Source organism: Pongo abelii, chromosome X, assembly GCF_028885655.2.
Source record: "Pongo abelii isolate AG06213 chromosome X, NHGRI_mPonAbe1-v2.0_pri, whole genome shotgun sequence".
Lineage (NCBI taxonomy): Eukaryota > Metazoa > Chordata > Mammalia > Primates > Hominidae > Pongo > Pongo abelii.
In genome coordinates, this window is record NC_072008.2 from 106,436,672 (window position 1) to 106,454,967 (window position 18,296).

At 42.2% G+C, this 18,296-nt stretch overlaps 1 protein-coding gene across 4 annotated transcripts in view; it reads right to left on the bottom strand.

Annotated features, from left to right (window-relative positions):
- The window catches only part of TSPAN6 (tetraspanin 6), a 98,939-nt gene extending 86,595 nt beyond the window's left edge, over positions 1–12,344 (bottom strand). For 2 of the 4 annotated variants that reach the window (XM_054544012.2, XM_009235045.4), the window contains exon 1: positions 12,198–12,344. The gene's annotated coding sequence lies outside the window, so the exon portion shown is untranslated. The remainder of the gene's footprint in view (positions 1–12,197) is intronic. The other 2 variants (XM_063720987.1, XM_024240568.3) reach the window with 1 other exon arrangement.
- Positions 12,345–18,296: the final 5,952 nt, after the last annotated feature.

An 18,296-nucleotide genomic window follows, 5' to 3' on the forward strand; every position in this document is an offset into this window, starting at 1 on the left:
CCTATGGCTGTGAGGATTCAAGCATGCATCATGAGTAAAAGGCATAGCATAGTGCCTGGCCTAGAGTAAGCACTCAATATTGGTAGCTGTTTCGTTTTAATTATTATTAACCATATGCTTTGCAAAATATATGAGCATATGGCAGTTTTGACATCTTTCTATGAAATTTGAGAAATCTAATCAGTATTCTTGCCTAGATGGAAGGTCACCGTACCTCTCTGCATGGAGGGAGGCTGACAAGCATAAATATGAAGCAAATGTTAGTAATTAGATATGATCAGTTTAAAGGATATTTATTTATACACTGTTCCAGACAGGATTTAAAGTGACTTACAAAGATTCATAAAACATCAAAAAATATCATAAATTTTAAAAATAGGATCAAAAAGAAGAAAAACAGGAGTGGAGACAAACTGGTAGAGTCAGTATCAAGGCTCCAAAACCAAAGGGCAACTGAGGCTTCCTAGGAGTCAGCTGGGGTCTAGACCCCCACCTGTCCATCCATGGAGCACATCTATGCCTCACATAAAATCCCCTAGGGCCTGCCTTCACGAGTCCATTCTCAAAAGTTGTATGGGAGCAAAGCTGTATTTTTCCCTAACAATGAGAAATTTACAACTAGCTCTTAATTTTACAAAATTCTGATTTTGCAGTAAGGTTTTGGCTCCCTACGATCCTTTTCAAAATAGATTCTACAGAAGTACAGTTTGCATGTGCTGAGGCATTTTGTGCTTTTCACTCCTTTTTTTTTTTTTTTTTTTTTTTGTGAGATGGAGTCTCACTCTGTTGCCCAGGCTGGAGTTAGGCAGCGCCATCTCAGCTCACCTCAACCTCCGCCTCCTGGGTTCAAGGGATCCTCCTGCCTCAGCCTCCCAGTAGCTGGGATTACAGGTGTGTGCCATCACACCCGGCTAATTTTTGTATTTTTAGCAGAGACAGGGTTTCACCATGTTGGCCAGGCTGGTCTCAAATGCCTGACCTCGTGATCTGCCCATCTCGGCCTCTCAGCGCGCTGGGATTACAGGCATTAGCCATCTCACCTGGCTGGTTTTCACTCCTTTTAAGATATCCACCAACTGATGAAGATGATGACAATGATAGTTAACACTTCTATAATGTTTATTATGTACCATGCACTTTTCTAAGCACTTTATTTAGTCCTCACAATCACACTATGAGGTAGGTACTAAATTATTATGTCCACTTTACAAATGAGGAAAGTGAGGCACAGATTGAGCAAATAACTTGCTCAAGGTCACATGCCCTCTGACAGTCTGGTTTTTGGACCCAGGCCGTCTGGTTCCAGAGTCCAAGCTCTTAACCGTTACATTATATTATACTGTCTCTTCATATTCTGGCAATATTGCTCTATATGGTGATTTTTGGAAAAGGGAACATCAACCTCAGGAACTTGAGGTGGGGTTTCTAAAAGTCTTCAGCTAATAACAAACACAATGTTTGAGAGGCCCTTGGTCTGGCTTACATTCCCAGACCCCTGACCTCCTCCTGCAATATATGTAACAGGCCAGAGCAACTCTAGCTCAAAGCAACATTATACGCAAGAAAATAACTCATTCCCCTCATCCAGGACATCCATCCTAAAAGATGGCAGGTGCATAACGGTGGGGCAGGGGGTGGGGGTGGGCAGCAGGGTGGAAGAAGGCAGTGGTAGTAACTAAAATGCCTCTTTTGTTAGCTCTTAGAATCATATGTGGGGACAATTTCCTCCAGATGGAAACCACATAGCTACCTTTCAATACCAACAAATTCTGTTCATAAATGGTTTGTAGAAATTCCCACTTAAAATAATATATACTACTCTAAAACAAGTCCCAGAAGGAAGTCAGATATCTTAATACTATATATTCATTTCTCCTGCAGAATGTTTGTTTTGGATATGTGGAAATGTGGTCTTTCATGATTCCACACATTTTTCCCCTGCTCCTCAGCAACTCTAGAAGGCGCCTTAAACCCACCACCAATCCTAGAAGGCAGATTTCCATAAATGTGGTACATAGAAGTAACTCTGAAATATTATAAAAACAAGACCATGTGTCCAAACACCCTACTTGGCAACAGGGAAAAGACATATATTAAAACAAATCCCATTTAGCTTTCCAGCTTTCAAAATCTACATTTGAAGCTTCCTCTAACATGAGCCAGACACAAGAGCCTCATAAGGCTGATGGGTGCAGGATGGCCAGTTTACCCTCTTCTCTGCCAAAAGCCCCTTCCTTGACAGCCCATTTTTTAGATTTTTAAAAAATCTAAAATCCCCAACTAAAAGAATGGACTGTTTTAAAATCTAGGTCATTTATATGTATAAAACATTTTTAAGTCCAGTAAGAGCTGACACATTGTTATTTTTCAATAAGCCTCATCACCTCCCACGCAGAACACTATTATCTTTCCTTAGTCAACAAGCTTTGATAATGCAGCACCCCCGCAGGGAAGACCCTCTTCTGCCAGGATCACAGATGGTGGGGATTTCTAAACTGAACTCTAGCTGGCATCTGATTATTTCTTACAGACCATGTCACCTAAAAATTACCCACACAGTCCCCTTAAATGTGAAATCATCATGGTTCATGACTAATCCAGCCCATGCTCACACATAACTGTGATTTCATGCATTTGGTTTCTTTTTAATTTTAGGGATGCTGTGATCTGGCTATGGCCACATAAACCTTAAAACAATAAAAAATAACCTGTAGTTGAATTTAAATTGAATTGCATACGTGGCAGGTAATTTTAAAGTGTTACTTGAGGCCTATAAGATGCCAAATAAATGCTAATTTCTTTCAAATAAAATATTAATAAATATATACATGAGCATATGTACATTAAAAGGTAGGTATAAATAATAAAATAAGAGAATAATATAAAAATAAACGTAAAATATTAACTTATTACAAGCCCTCTTTCCCTCCTAAACTGCTTAACCATAATTACTCTACACATTATATCAAATCCCTAGAGCAAGATTAGTACATGCATTATCAACATCTGGTCTACAGCTTGAAGCAATATCCTAATATTTTTAAAAAATAAAGTATAAAAATTAAAACCAATGAAATGTTCAAATTAGATTTGTATATATTTGTTTATTTTCAATACTGACATAGTAAGTAAAAATACCTTAAAAAGTTCTAAGGGGAAAAGAGGTATGAGTTTTCATAATTCAGTTAATATAACTTGAAATAAAGCAAGATACTCAAAATGCCTAGACGGACCTTCTTAGCCCCCATATATGTAAATATTTGATCCTGGTATTATCATTAGTTACAAATAAAGCTACACATACAGGAATCAGCACATCAATAAGGATGTTCTTTTAGTTTATAAAAATAATCCCCCCCACTAGATTGTAAGCTGTATGAGAGAAGGGAGTTTGTTTTGTTCATTTCTGTACCTTTGGTGCCTAGAGCACTGCCTGGATCATAATATGCACAAAATAAATATTTGTTGAATGAATGAGCTGGCATCAAGAATACCATATATCATATTCAGCCACACCCAAGAGCTTATCATCTAGGACTTCTCCACTTTTGATATCACTGATTCAACACCCCCTCTCTGACCACAACCTGCTGTGCTTCTAGCCTATTCAGCCAATGAGCCCCCCAACTAGCCCCATTCCTATTCTCAGATTTCTTGGGTGGGGGCAGTCTTCCACAGGCCCTTCTGCTTTCACCTCCTCAGCTCCTTCCCATCTTTACTTCCTTCCCAATAACATTTAAATTTTATTGTTTGTTTCTCTTTTTTTTTTTCTGAGACTTTTTCTCTGTCGCTCTGGCTGGAGCGCAGTGGCATGATCTCAGCTCACTGCAACCACTGCCTCCTGGGTTCAAGTGATTCTCCTGCCTCAGCCTCCCAGGTAGCTGGGATTACAGGTGTGCGCCACCACACCCGGCTAATTTTTGTATTTTTAGTAGAGATGGGGTTTCACCATGTTGGCCAGACTGGTCTCGAGCTCCTGACCTCAGGTGATCCACCTGCCTCAGCCTCCCAAAGTGCTGGGATTACTGGTGTAAGCCACCACACCCAGCCAATTCTATTGTTTCAACTGCACTCTTGTCAATATCCTCAATAATGCATAATTTCACTGCAAATATCTGATTTAAAAAACCATAGCTCTTCTAAGCCCAACTGTTATACTTTATGCATGCACAAGGACTCCTGAGATCTACTGGAGAAAAAAAAAATCACACTCTGGTAGATTATTATCCATATGAATTCTTGGTCACCAAGCTCATCTTAACCCTGCCTGGCACTGCAACTATGCTTCCCTAGGCTGCTCTCCTGTTCTCCACAATAACTATTTCAAACCTTCTTCAAACACCACAAATATCTAACTCAAACCTTGTCCCATCTTAACCCCTGCTCTAACAGGTTGGCCATAACTATTATATCATAGAGAAATAGAAATATCATCAGACAAGTTCCTGCTGCCAAATCTATGAACCTACTTTCATCTATGCCTATTGAGGATAATCCTCTACCTCAATCTGGATCCCCTCCCATCTGGCATAAGGACTTTGCCCTCCAAGGATTTTGCTCTATTAATTAGTCCCTCCTTCCCACCAGCCTTTAAAGAAACTCAGGTCCTTCCTAAATAAATGAATAAATAAATAAATAAATAACAGGTCCTCAATCTCAACTCCTTCCTTGCTACTACCCTTTCTCTGCTCTTCAAAGCCAGACAGATTTCTCTAAGGAATTGTACATAATCACTGCCTCCACTTCCTCATCTCCCCAATCATTTCTCAACCCACCATAGTTTAGCTTTCTGCCTCACAGTTCTCTGAAATTGCTCTAAGGTCACCAATAACTTCCTAAATCCAATAGACAGTTCTTGGTCTTCCTAGATTTCTCTGGATCTTTAGTACCACTGACCATATTTTTAACATAGCCATTTCATTTTGAGAAACTTATTCTGCTGATATTCAAGTAAATTCACAAACATATATTCTGAGGATGCTCAATATTTGAAATAGCAAAAAAAAATTAAAGAACATAAACATCCATCAATAGGAAACTGACTAGTTATGGTACACACATATTAGGGAATATTGTGCCTTTGTTAAAAAGAAGAAGGTACTGTAGTTCTATATATACTGACACTGAAAGCATATTAAGTAAAAAAAAAATTGCAAATCATATATGATTCCATTTTTATTTGTTTACATTTTATACAGATTGGATCATGGATGAATGGAAAAATGTCTAGAAAGAAATACAATCTTAACATTGTTACCTCTGGAGGTGGGATAAGCAGGAACAGAAGATTTATATGTTACCTTTTATTGAGTCAAGTAATAAAAATGTAGTCCCATCCCTAAGCACAGCAACACTTCTAGGTAAGAAAAAAATTTCACAGGAGATCAAAAGGGAATGGCTGTAGAGACTAGGGGAAAATATTTTAAGGTCACCAGGGCTAAGGGAGAAAGGAGAGAAGTGTAGCTAATGGTTTCAAACATGGAATGAGAGATCTATTAAAAACAAGAAGAGGTAAGTATCCAATAGACAGAGAGCGTGAACAGATAATTCTTAAAGGGGAAAAATCATATGGCCAATAGACATCAAAAAGAAAAAGTTTCACTCTTACTGGCAATAAAGATTTTTTTTATGTTTGCTTATTAATTCAGCAAAATTTCAGAAAGACAATTTTCAGTTTTTAAAAAGGATTTAAGAGATATTCTCATATTTTGTTGGCAAATGTAAATTAGTAAGACCTGTTAAAAAGCAATGTGACAATCTGATTTCTAAGAAAACTGAACTTCACAGAACTTATCACAATTGTAATTAAAAAATTATGTGATACAATATTTAATATACACTTCCCCTGCCGAAATAAGTTCCAGGAGAAAAATGGCCATTGTCTACCTTCTTCTCAGCCATACCTCAAGCATCTAGCTGGGTTGATGGATGGATAGATGGATAAATCTACATTGTAGGATCCTGACTGTAGGCTCTCAGTTGGTGCAATGTAAATCCTCAGTAAATCAACACAGAGCATGGCACAACGCAGGCCCTCAGTAAATCAAATCATGCTTTCTGATGAGTTTAAAGACACTGATACTAGTGGTATTCTGATGCCTGAATTGATAGAGCTACAAACAAGAAGCAGTGTAGATGCCATGGAAATTTTCTACTTCTTAAAAATTACTCAAGGTCAAGTTAGGTTTAGATAGTCACAGATATGAATATGAAAGCCACAGTGGTCTATCATTTCAACTGTTCTTCTGCCAGGGCCATCCAATTTCCAGCCCTTTCCCTATTTCTGTCATGGCCACCCGGAAAAAATCCCCCATACTAGATTGTCCACACTCTGTTCCTGGTCTGATGAGTGCTGCCGGACAGAATGGATACAGGGTTCTGTGACTTGAGGCAGAGACAAATTCAAGTTACCCAAGCCATTTTTAAAAATTTTTCCGGTTTTATGGAGGTATACTTGACAAAAATTGTACATATTTATGGTGTACAGCATGATATTTTGAAATACACATACATAACCTGGATGATATGCCCCTAAAGAACTCCTCTTTTCGTCTCTCTCAAATGCTATTCCAACCCTTCACTGTTCTTCCTTTCTTTACTCTCTGGTCAACCTTTCACTCTCTTGTTGGGAGCAGAGGGGCTCTCTCAAAATCCTGTCCCTCCACAGCTCCTTCCTTCTCCATAGTTTTTACCAAGAGGATTGGCGAATCCTCTTGTTTCAATGGAAGAGCCACTACTTTTTCTCTAAGGCTAGTCTTTTCCCCCCTTTCACTCTGGCACTCCCACCCTCTGACTTTCTCAGGGACCTTGCATCATCAAGCTGTATGCCAACTGCACATAAATGGGCTCACCTATCTCTTAAAGTAAAACAAAATTAAATAAAACAGCCTTTTTATCCCCTGTGCCTTACTGTCTATAAGGAACACTCTCTCCTTCCCATCATAGCCAAGCTTCTTCAATGTATATACTACATTTTTTTAATTATATAAATTTATGGGGTACACATGCAATTTTCTTACATATGCAGTGGTTAAGTCAGAGACTTTAGGGTATCTATAACCTGAATAATGTACATTGTACCCATTAAGAAATTTCTCATCATCTACCCTTCTCCCACCCCTCACCCTTCTGAGTCTCCATTGTCTATCATCCCACTCTCCATGTCCATGTGTATCTACCATATTTTTTTATCAGTCCTTCTCAGTCCTCACTGCCCAACCCTCTACGATCTGCCTTCTCTCCTCCTGCTGCACTGATGTTGTCATTGGCCTCCTAATTGCCAAATCTAATGAACGTGTTTTTTAAATGTTTTATAGTGGGTTTTATCTGATTACGAGAGGGGTACACATCATGAACAAAGTTATGACATATGACAGACTAGAGAGAAAAAAACTTGCACTATATAATAGGCAATAGGTAAATATAACTAATAAATGTAGTGTTCTTACAAACAAATCAAATATATAACCCAAAAGATAAATGTGCAAAGGATATAAAGGAGCAAGTCTCGGAAAAATACAAACAGCTAGCACAAATGAAAAGATGCTCAGCCGCACTAGTGATCAGAGAAATGCCAAGTTAAATCAGTTAGATACTATTTTTCACCTATCAGATTGGAAAAAATTAAAAGCGTCATCCATCCTCAGCAAGGGCAGGAGGAAAACCACTCGCAATGGTGAAAGGGTACACCCTCTTGGATGTCACTCTGGTGATGCCTATTTAAATTGTTTAATGTATATATCCTTTGACCTAACAATTCTCCTATTAGAAAGCTATCCCACAAAAATACTTGTGTATATGTATCCTTGAGCATTATGCAAGAATGTTTGTGGCAGACTTGTGGTGGCTTGGACTAGGGTGACAGGCAGAGGAGATGGAGACGTGGCAGAACACATGATACAGTCTGAAGATCAGGTCAGCGGGACTCCCTTATGAATTAAATTGGGTGGAGAGCAGCGAGAGAAAAAGAAGAATCAAGGGTGATCTTAGGTTCTTGGTTTGAGCAACTGAATGGATGATGGTGACATTTTACTGAGACAGGGAGTGCTGAGGGAAGAGGGTGGGAATACAAGGGCAATCGGGAGTGCCGTTTTGGCCACGTTACATTTGAGAGGTCTATCTGATAGGCAAGCAGAGATGTCAAATAGGTCACTGGATATATGAGGCTGCAGCTTAGAAGAAAGGCCTGGGTCACAAACATAAATTTGGGAGTGATGACTGTCTAGACAGATGTTCTTCAAAGCCATGCGGCTGGATGAGAGCCTCTGTGAAGATTTTAGATGGAGAAAAGCCCAGGGACTGAACCCCGGGTCACTGCAATGTTCAAAGGCTGGGGAGACAAATTTAGTAGAAAAAGAAGCTGGTCAGTTCTTTTGTACAAATTTGAGTTTCAAATAAGTTAACATATATTAAATGACGAGAATCACATATTTACCACCTTATGGAGGGCCCAACTCCTTCCAAGTCTGTCTTCTAAGAGATTCTGGCCTCTTCCTTTCTGAACAGTTCAAAACACTTCTAAACAGAATAGCACTTTTTTCTTTTATGTTACACAATGGTTTCTTCAGACTGCACAGTCATCCTGGTAGAAAACTAGTTAAGTACAACACAAATAGCACTCAGCTACGGCTTTTCCATAAAGTTCCATAATCCAATAACCACCTCATACCTAAAAGGCTATGGGTAACTTGAAACCAGAAGCCTAATTTGTGTCATCCGTTATTCTTTCGAGCTGTTCACTTCCCCATTGCACAGTAACTTTCTCCAGCCTTTTATTGATCTTGCGAAAAGCCTGAAAGGCCTCAAGACACCTGATGGTCCACATCCCTTCCTCCCAGTGCAGCCCCCCTTCCTACCAACAAGAAGCACAACATTTTTACATTTCCACTTTTAAACTTTAGAGATTTCCACCCAGGGACGCATACTTTTAAAAAATAAGAGAGAGAGGCCAGGCGCGGTGTCTCACACCTGTAATCCCAGCACTTTGGGAGGCCGAGGAGGGCAGATCACGAGATCAGCAGATCGAGACCATCCTGGCTAACACGGTGAAACCCTGTCTCTATTAAAAACACAAAAAATTAGCCGGGCGTGGTGGCAGGCGCCTGTAGTTCCAGCTACTCAGGAGGCTGAGGCAGGAGAATGGCATGAACCTGGGAGGCAGAGCTTGCAGTGAGCCGAGATCGCGCCACTGTACTCTAGCCTGGGCGACAGAGCGAGCCCCTGCATCAAAAAAAAAAAAAAAAAAAGTAAGAGAGAGGAAGTACTTCCAACTAGGTCAAAGTTGGCATCAGGAATGCAATCTCAAGGCAAAAATCAGCAGAAGTAAAGCTGAGTTTTGGGCCTGGGGCAAACTTACACCTGTAGGGCGACAAACTGGGTAGGCTTAGTTTCAGGTCCAGGAGTGCCTAACTCCAAGAGTGCCAAATTCCTAGAATGGCAATGCCATTCATTCATTAACAAATATTAGTATGCACCTATGATGTACCAAGGACTGTTCTGGGTCCAAGAGCCTACCGGTGAATACAACAGACAGCAATCCCTGCCCACAGGGTGTTTATGTTATGGTGGGTGAGGGAGTGGGAGGGCAGACAATAAGCAAGAACAATGTAATAAGGTAGGGAAAGGGCATATGGAATGTTCAGGGAAGGGATTACACGTTTAAATAGGGTGGTCAGGGCAAATTCCTAGCTGTGGTATTTCAAGTGCCTCAGGAAGGTGTCTTCTGTACCTCAACCCCACCATCACTACACCTCAGCCCCTTGAAGGAATGGCATGGTATGTCCGGTTACCGGCACAAATATTTGCCAATATCTTATATTTAAGACAAAGGGAGCTCCGAGATCCAGACCTTGCCCTTGGAGAACTTACAGCCTTCCAGGTGGAAAAACAACTAAGCAGTGTTAACGGCTTTACTGAGGTGTAAACAAAGTGCTTTAGGACACAGGATAACTGGCAATTCTGCTTGGGGGAAGAAGTATGTGTTCAGTAAGACCGTTCCAAAGGAGGTGACTTTAGAACTCAAACTTGAGGGATGGATAGGAATTAATGTCAGGGAGGGGGAATGGGGGAGGAAAGTTACCTTTTTAGGAAGAAAAAAAGGAACGCTTTGAGCAAAGTCCCAGAGATCGGAATAGGGAGGACATTTTCTTCCTATCCTTGTCTATGGTACTCCATCCATCCCAAGACAAAACTAGCACACGATCACCCTCAGGCTCTCTGGTATGGCTGTCAGGAAATCCATATCACTTACCACTCCCTCATTTCTCCCCTAGCCAGCAGGAGAGGAAGAACTTGAGTCAGGCACACATCCCTAGAATCCAGGGTTACCCTCCCCTAACTTCAGGACAATTACCACAGAGCTGAAAACCCGGGAGATTTCATTCATCTACGTACACTCAGGGATGTGTACTTATAGTGGTAACGTGGCAACTGGCCCATGTTGGAAATGAAGTGGGTAAGACATCAGTAAGGTAAGTAGTCCATAGTCTCGGCAGTGCAGCTAAGGTGGAATCAAGGAGCAAAACATATACTTGGGCTTGGAAGGAAATTTTTTAATCACTTAGTCCTCATCCATGAGCTATTCAGTGTTCCCAACATCTAAGACAATAGAGGTAGTGTGACAGGATAGGAACACAAGCTCTGCCTCCGAGATTTTGAGGGCAAGGCACTTAACTTCTCAGTCTCTTTTTCATCATAATATGGTTATAACTGTAGTACCTACTGTACAGAGTTATTGTGAGGATTGCATTTTTATCTAAAGAACTTATCACAGTGTCTGGCTCAATGGAGCCTAACAACCAGAGCCTAACAAGCTCAGAGAGCCGGAATACTACATATACTCACAGATCAGTTACCCCAGAACAGGCCTCCAGCTCCATTTCACTGCTCTGACCAGGAGTGAGACACCTGAAATTGTGTTACCAGAAACGTTCATCCCCTGCCCAAAAAGAGCCTCACAAGCCAAGTTGGTGGTGCTTTTCTACTAGGGTGCTAAAAACCAAACAACCAAACACGCAGAAAACTTCATCAAGGCCACGTCTCTGCATTAAACATGGTTCCCACAGCGACAAAAGTCTTAAGTCATTAATACCTCAATATTAATAGATTTATGAGAGGTGGGGGTGGGGAGCTTAAAGAGCAGAAAATAAGCCAGTTAAATATAGGAGGTCCAGGATGTACAGAAGACTCATTTTTGCCACAAATATACAAGGTCTAGGGTCAACCCTGCCAAGCACAGTACTCTGGAATTTTACGCCCTCTAATCCTGAAGAAGCAGAGTACTGGGGGAAGAAAAGCTTGATTAGAAACTCACCACTTTTCAAGCCACCAGAATTCTAACCAAATGATTTCACCACCCCAAATCCCACCTCATTCAATGTTAAGGGTTGGAGGAACACCTTTTTCTGCCCCATTACAAACCAACACAGGAGACAGAAGCATTCTGTGCCCCTTCTGAGATCTCGGGGACCCTCCTCCAGTACCAGATCTCTCACAGCCTGCTTGAAGAGTGGCAATATAAAGCAGCTCCACAGCACACAGCTAGGTCCCCAGCCCCAAGCGCAGAGGGAGCCCACTGAGGCAGGACTCCAGCCAACCAGCCTCCAGCCTTTACCTGTGGCTGACTGGCCAACGCCAGAGAAGCCGCAATGTCGGAAGTCCGAAGAGAGTGCGGGTTAGCGACCCCGCTCGACGGCCGAGCGCTGTGAGAGGAACCCACGAAAAGGTGACTGGACGCCTTGGAGGGCGCAGTTCCCGCTAGGAGCTCGGCCCCGCCCCCGCACCCAGGGCTAGCTCTCGGGAGTGGCACCAGCTCGGGCTGGCGGGAAAAGCCCGGGCACTCCCCGCGAGGGGAGCCGGAGAGGAGAGGGAAGGCGGCTACCAGAGGGGCACAGCCCGCATTAGTGCTGGGTGGGTCAGGGAAGGGGCCAGAAGAAGCCCTGGAGAAAGAAAAGTGGCCGGGAGGGACCGCCCAAGCAGACGGGAGTCCAAGCCTGGGGAGTGCGGTCGGGAGAGGCGGACGGGGAGACGGGAGACGCGGTCAGCTAGGGAGAAGGAAAAACTGGGGGACCAGAGAGCGGGTAGGGAAGACGCACGACCCCGAGATGGGGGTGGGGGCGCTTCAGCAGCGAAAAGGAGCTGGGGGTCCAGAAGGAGCCCCGGACCGAGGGCGAGGGGGCGGCCGCTGGCTGCTGACCTACCTGTCACCTGCAACAAGTGCCTCCAGAGAGCGAGACGTCCCAGTGCCGGTTTCGAGGGAGGGTCTCCGGCTCCGGGAAGATCGCAACCCAGCTCCGGCAGCCGGCCCTTCTCACCCTCCCAGGAGGCGGAAAAAGCTGCAACTTTCCCTGGAGCGGGGAGGAGCTGGACTCTTAAAGGGGCCGCACAGCGCCCCGGGTTCCTTAGCAGGGGGCCACTCAGCCCGACAGGGAGCTCTGGGACCCAAAGCCTTGAGACACAAGAGGAATGTCCTTCCAGGTTAGGAATGGGAGCCTGGGGACTGAGAATAGGGGTCTAACACTAGACGTGCCTCCCCACCCCCTTACTTCCATCTGTTGGTCACTCTCTTAGACGGTGAAATCACCTGCCTCTTTCGTTCAGCTGAGTCAAAAGTTGTCAAATTGCCTCACACTTCTAAGAAGATAAAAGAGTATGAACTACCTAATTTGAGTAAATAAAATGTGATACCATTCTGATCCTTTGACTTGTGGCCTTTTATGGCAAATACATGTCTGTCTAAAATAGAAACGTTTTGGGCAAAAGTGTAGACTAAATTCACACACACACAGTCAAGGACACAACTGATTAAAATATCCACCTCACTAGTAATCAAAGAAAAGCAAATTAGAACAATAATGAGATTCTCTGGCAAAGATATTTGTTTTTTATTTTTTTAATAACACTTAATGATGAGAAAGTAGCCACTAAACAAGCTCTCTTAATTGCTGATAGGAGCATATGTTGGTTAAAACCCCTTTTAGAAAGCATGTGAGCAATATGTATCAATAGACTTTAAAATGTTTATACCTACCCAGTAATTGCAGATTCCTCTCCCTCCCTCTCCCATCCCTCTCCCCCTCATTTCACATCAGCAATTAAACATGCTCAAGTATCTACCATCTTAAAAAAAGATCCTCCCTACACAGGAGGTCCCTCTTCAGGTCCTCTTTATGAGCAAATGTATCGAAAATACATTTTCGATACATTTTCGATACAGGTGAAATTGGAATTTTTATTCCCTTACTTCTCATTCATTTCTTAGCTCTCAGCAGTCTGGCTTCCTTCCCCCACTGAAACTTCTCAATGAGATACACAATGACCCTCAGTGTCAATAAATCCATAAATAAGTAAGGTATTTTTGGTCCTTATTTTGTTTGACTTCTCCCCTACATTTAACACCGTTAACCATTTCCTTGTCCTTGAAACTTTCTATGGCATCTATGACATTTTACTCTTTTGCTTTTCCTCCTACTCCTTTGCTCTCTCCTCAGTGACCTTTGTAGGCCACTCTTCTGCTATCTGATCTCTGAAAGTCAGACATTCTCAGGGCTAGGATACATATACTCCCTCCCCAAATAATCTTTTTCACTCATTTGGCTTTAATTACCATATATATGGTCACAATTCTAATTCTATAACTCTACCCAGACTGCTTTATTGAGTTCTGTTTTCTTGACATCTCCACTTGAATGTCCTGCAGACACCTCAAATTCAACACATCCAAAGTTAAACCTACCATCTTTTCTCTTAAATTTGTTCCTCCTCCAGTATTTCCTATATCAGTAAATGACAACATGCCACTCAAGGCAATGGATTCACCATTCTAGATGCCATTAAGAACATTCATGATTCAACGGAGAAGGGCAAAATATCAACATTAACAGGAGTTTGGAAGAAGTTGATTCCAACCCTCATGGATGACTTTGAAGGGTTCAAGACTTCAGTGGAGGAAGTCACTACACATGTGGTAGAAATAGCAAGAGAACTAGAATTAGAAGTTGAACCCAGAGGCCAGGCGCAGTGGCTCGTGCCTGTAATCCTAGCACTTTGCGAGGCCGAGGCGGGTGGATCACAAAGGTCAGGAGACAGAAACCATCCTGGCTAACACGGTGAAACCCCGTCTCTACTAAAAATACAAAAAGTTAGCTGGGCGTGGTGGCGGGCGCCTGTAGTCCCAGATACTCGGGAGGCTAAGGCAGGAGAATGGCGTGAACCCGGGAGGCGAAGCTTGCAGTGAGCCCAGATCCTGCCACTGCACTCCAACCTGGGTGACAGAGCGAGACTCTATCTCAAAAAAAAAAAAAAAGTGGAACCCGGAGATGTGACTGAATTGCTGCAATCTCATGATAAAACTTGACTGACCAAGGAGTTGCTTCCTGTGTGAACAAAGAAAGTGATTTCTTGAGATGGAATCTACTCCTGGTGAAGATGATGTGAACACTGTTGAAACAACAGCAAAGGATTTAGAGGCCGGGCGCAGTGGCTCACTCCTGTAATCCCAGCACTTTGGGAGGCCGAGGAGGGCGGATCATGAGGCCAGGAGATTGAGACCATCCTGGCTAACACGGTGAAACCCCGCCTCTACTAAAAATACAAAACATTACCAGGCATGGTGGCCAGCGCCTGTAGTCCCAGCTACTCGGGAGGCTGAGGCAGGAGAATGGCGTGAACCCAGAAGGCGGAACTTGCAGTGAGCCGAGATCCCACCACTGCACTCCAGCCTGGGTGACAGAGTGAGACTCCGTCGCAAAACAAAAAAAAAGGATTTAGAATGTGACATAAACTTAGTTGATAAAGCAGCAGCAGGGTTTGAGAGGATTGACTCCAATTTTGGAAGAAGTTCTACTGTGTGTAAAAGGAATCAAACAGCATCACACGCTACAGAGAAATCGTTTGTGAAAGGAAGAGTCAATCAATACAGCAATCTTCATTGTTGTCTTATTTTAAGAAATTGCTATAGCCACCCCAGGCTTCAGGAACCATCACCCTGATCAGTCAGCAGCCATCAACATCAAGGTGAGACCTCCCATCAGCAAAAAGATTACAACTCACTGAAGGCTCACAGGATCATTTGCATTTTTTAACAATAAAGTTTTTCTTTTTTTGAGACAAGGTCTCGCTCTGTCACCACCCTGGAGGGCGGTGGAACAATTGTAGCTCACTGTAGACTCTATCTCCTGGGCTCAAGCGATACTCCCACCTCAGCCTCCGAGTTGCTGGGACTATAGGCACACACCACCATGTCCAGCTATATATTTTTAAAAGTATTTTATTAGAGACAGGCCTCACTATGTTGCCCAGGCTGGTCTATAACTCCTGAGCTTAAGTGATCCTCCTGCCTTGGCCTCCCAAAAGTGCTGGGATTACAGGCATGTAAAGTATTTTTCAATTAAGGTCATTGGTTTTTTAGACATAATTCTATTTCACACTTAATAGACTGCAGTATAGTGTAAACATAACTTTTATATTACTGGGAAACTAAAAAATGTATGCGACTTGCTTTATTGTGGTGGTCCAGAACCAAACCCACAGTATCTCCAAGGTATACCTGTATGCAAGAATTTTTATTAAAATATTGATAGTGGGCAGTGGCTCACACCTGTAATCCCAGCACTTTGGGAGGCTGAGGCAGGCGGATCACGAGGTCAGGAGATCGAGACCATCCTGGCTAACACGGTGAAACTCCGTCTCTACTAAAGATACAAAAAGTTAGCTGGGCGTGGCGGCATGCCCCTGTAGTCCCAGCTACTCAGGAGGCTGAGGCAGGAGGATGGCGTGAACCCAGGAGGCAGAGCTTGCAGTGAGCCGAGGTTGCACCACTGCACTCCAGCCTGGGTGACAGAACAAGACTCTGTCTGAAAAAAAAAAAAAAGATAGATAGACAGACAGACAGATAGATAGATAGATAGATAGATAGATAGATAGATAGATAGATAGATAGATACTGCGTGTCTCTAGGTGATGGAACTAAACAAATTTTTAGTTTTGCTCCTACTTTTCTGTCTTTTTCAACTTTCTTTTAATGAGCATGTATGGCTTTGATAATATTTTTTAAATCTTCTTGAAAAATCTTCAAAAGCTAAAAAAAAAATTTAATTCTAGCAGACAAAACAGTAAAAATCCATCTCCCAGGCTCTACCCAGAGTTTGTTTTTTTTTTTTTTTTTTTTATGCTTTAGCCCTTCAATACACCGCCCCACCCTGAAGTGTGAGGCCACTTTGAAAAGGAAATCCTTAGCCTAGATGATGGATTGATAGGTGCAGCAAACCACCATGGCACATGTAAACCTGCACATTCTGCACATGTATCCCAGAACTTAAAGCAAAATTAAACAAACAAACAAACAAACAAACAAAAAAACGGAAATCCTTTTGTTCTGTCTAGCTTTGCTAATTCAGCTCTCCCTCCAGAGCCCTCTACTCAGCCTTGGACTTTGAATGTGTTCCGCCCCCTAAATCTGGCCTGTGGGAACTCATACCAGGCACTTCTCTGCTCCTTCTTTGCAGGTGGTGCTTGTCAGGAGCTGGAAACACTTTCAGCCAGAAGTAACTTTGGAAACATTTTGTCCAACTCTCTTATTCCTCAGCAAAATTTTAAGCTTTACTTCTTTATATGTGTGCAGTTTCTCACTGTCCAAGGTACCCCTCACTAAAGAGGATGTGAGGATTTGACCCCTCTTCTCTAAGACAGTCTTACTGACCAGCTTCAAATGCACAGAGAGACAAACATAAATAATGAACCCAAGCAAAGTTAGTCAGTGGCCTGTTTACATATATTCTGTGCTTTGCAGACTGCTGCCCATTTCTGTTTTATCCTCCTCGTCTGCCACAAGTTCAAATTCTTATACTAAACATTGAAAGAGGTCTAATGAGAGCACACCCAGGCACTATCCTGGCAAAAATGTAAACAGGAATGTATGAATTACCACCCCATGTATAGTATATGATCTCCTGACCCATTGTGAATGATTGAATTCAATGAGTCGATTTCGCCACGTTGAGAGAGTTTGGACCAGTGCAAACTTTAAAGATGAAGATTTTCCTCAGCCCCAGGTGACAGGATACCTCAGTATTGAGCAATTACTCTTTTGAAACAGTTTTAAATATTTCAAAAATATATAAACATATGGAGAATAATATAACAACAAGGACATGCGCACTACCCAGCTTATGAAGTAATGCATTACCAAAACAGTCGAAACTCTCTGTGTCCTCCTCCATCCTAAGGTTTTCACAATCTCAGATTTGGTCTTGATTATTTCCATGAAATCTGATTTTGCCACACTGAGCATGTTCTGACCAGTGCAAACCTAAAAAGATGGAGATTTTCCTCAGCTCCAGGTGACAGGATACCATGAAATTCCTTGTATGTCTATACACATTTACTAAATATGTGTTTATCTCTAAACAATATGTAGTACTTTACAGAAATATTATCTTTCTGTATGTAACTTCTGCAATTTGCTTTCCTCACTCAATATTATTCTTATGAGATTTATCCCTGTTGATAGAGATACATTTATTTTCACTGCTATAGAGCATTCCAGGGCATAACAAGATTGCAATTTATATATCTGTTTTGCCATTGATCAGGTACCTTTTAATTGCCAAAGTTTTAATTCTGGTTGCCAGGACACTCCCTTTTCATCTCATGTTGAGTTTACTTTTGTAAAAATCAAAATTAAAAAAAAAAAAAGGCTTCCTAACACAGCAAATTTAGTACACCAGTGGTCTACAGTAAGTATAAAGTGTAAAAAGTAAATTCAAATCTCTCATTCTGTCAAGATCGAGGTTTCTCAATCTCTACACTGTTGATATTTTGGAATGGATATTTCTTGGGGTGGGAGGATGGTGCTATCCTGTGCACTGCAAGATGTTTAGCAATGTGTCTGACCTCCATCCACTAAATGCCTCTATCCACTAGATCACTTTCCAATTTGTGACAACCAACAATGTCTCCAGATATTGACCAATGTCCCCAGTTGAGAACCACTGGTTAAGATGTACTGAGTACCCACTACATGTGAAGCACTTTAATAGGTACTATGAGAAAATAGATGAACAAACACTGGGGAAAAAAGGCCGTTCATTCAAATATAAATATATTGTGCTACTTAGGCACTGGGGTTTTGGTGACTCTTTCCTCTGGGAGTTCACAGAATGGGGTAGGGGAAGGCAGGCAAACTAAAACATAAATTTACAATACAGTGTGGAAAGTACAAAGCTGGGGAGATGCTCAGGTTATGGGAGAATGCCTCAGAAGGCCATTTACATCAGCCTGATTGGGGAGTGGTCAGTGAA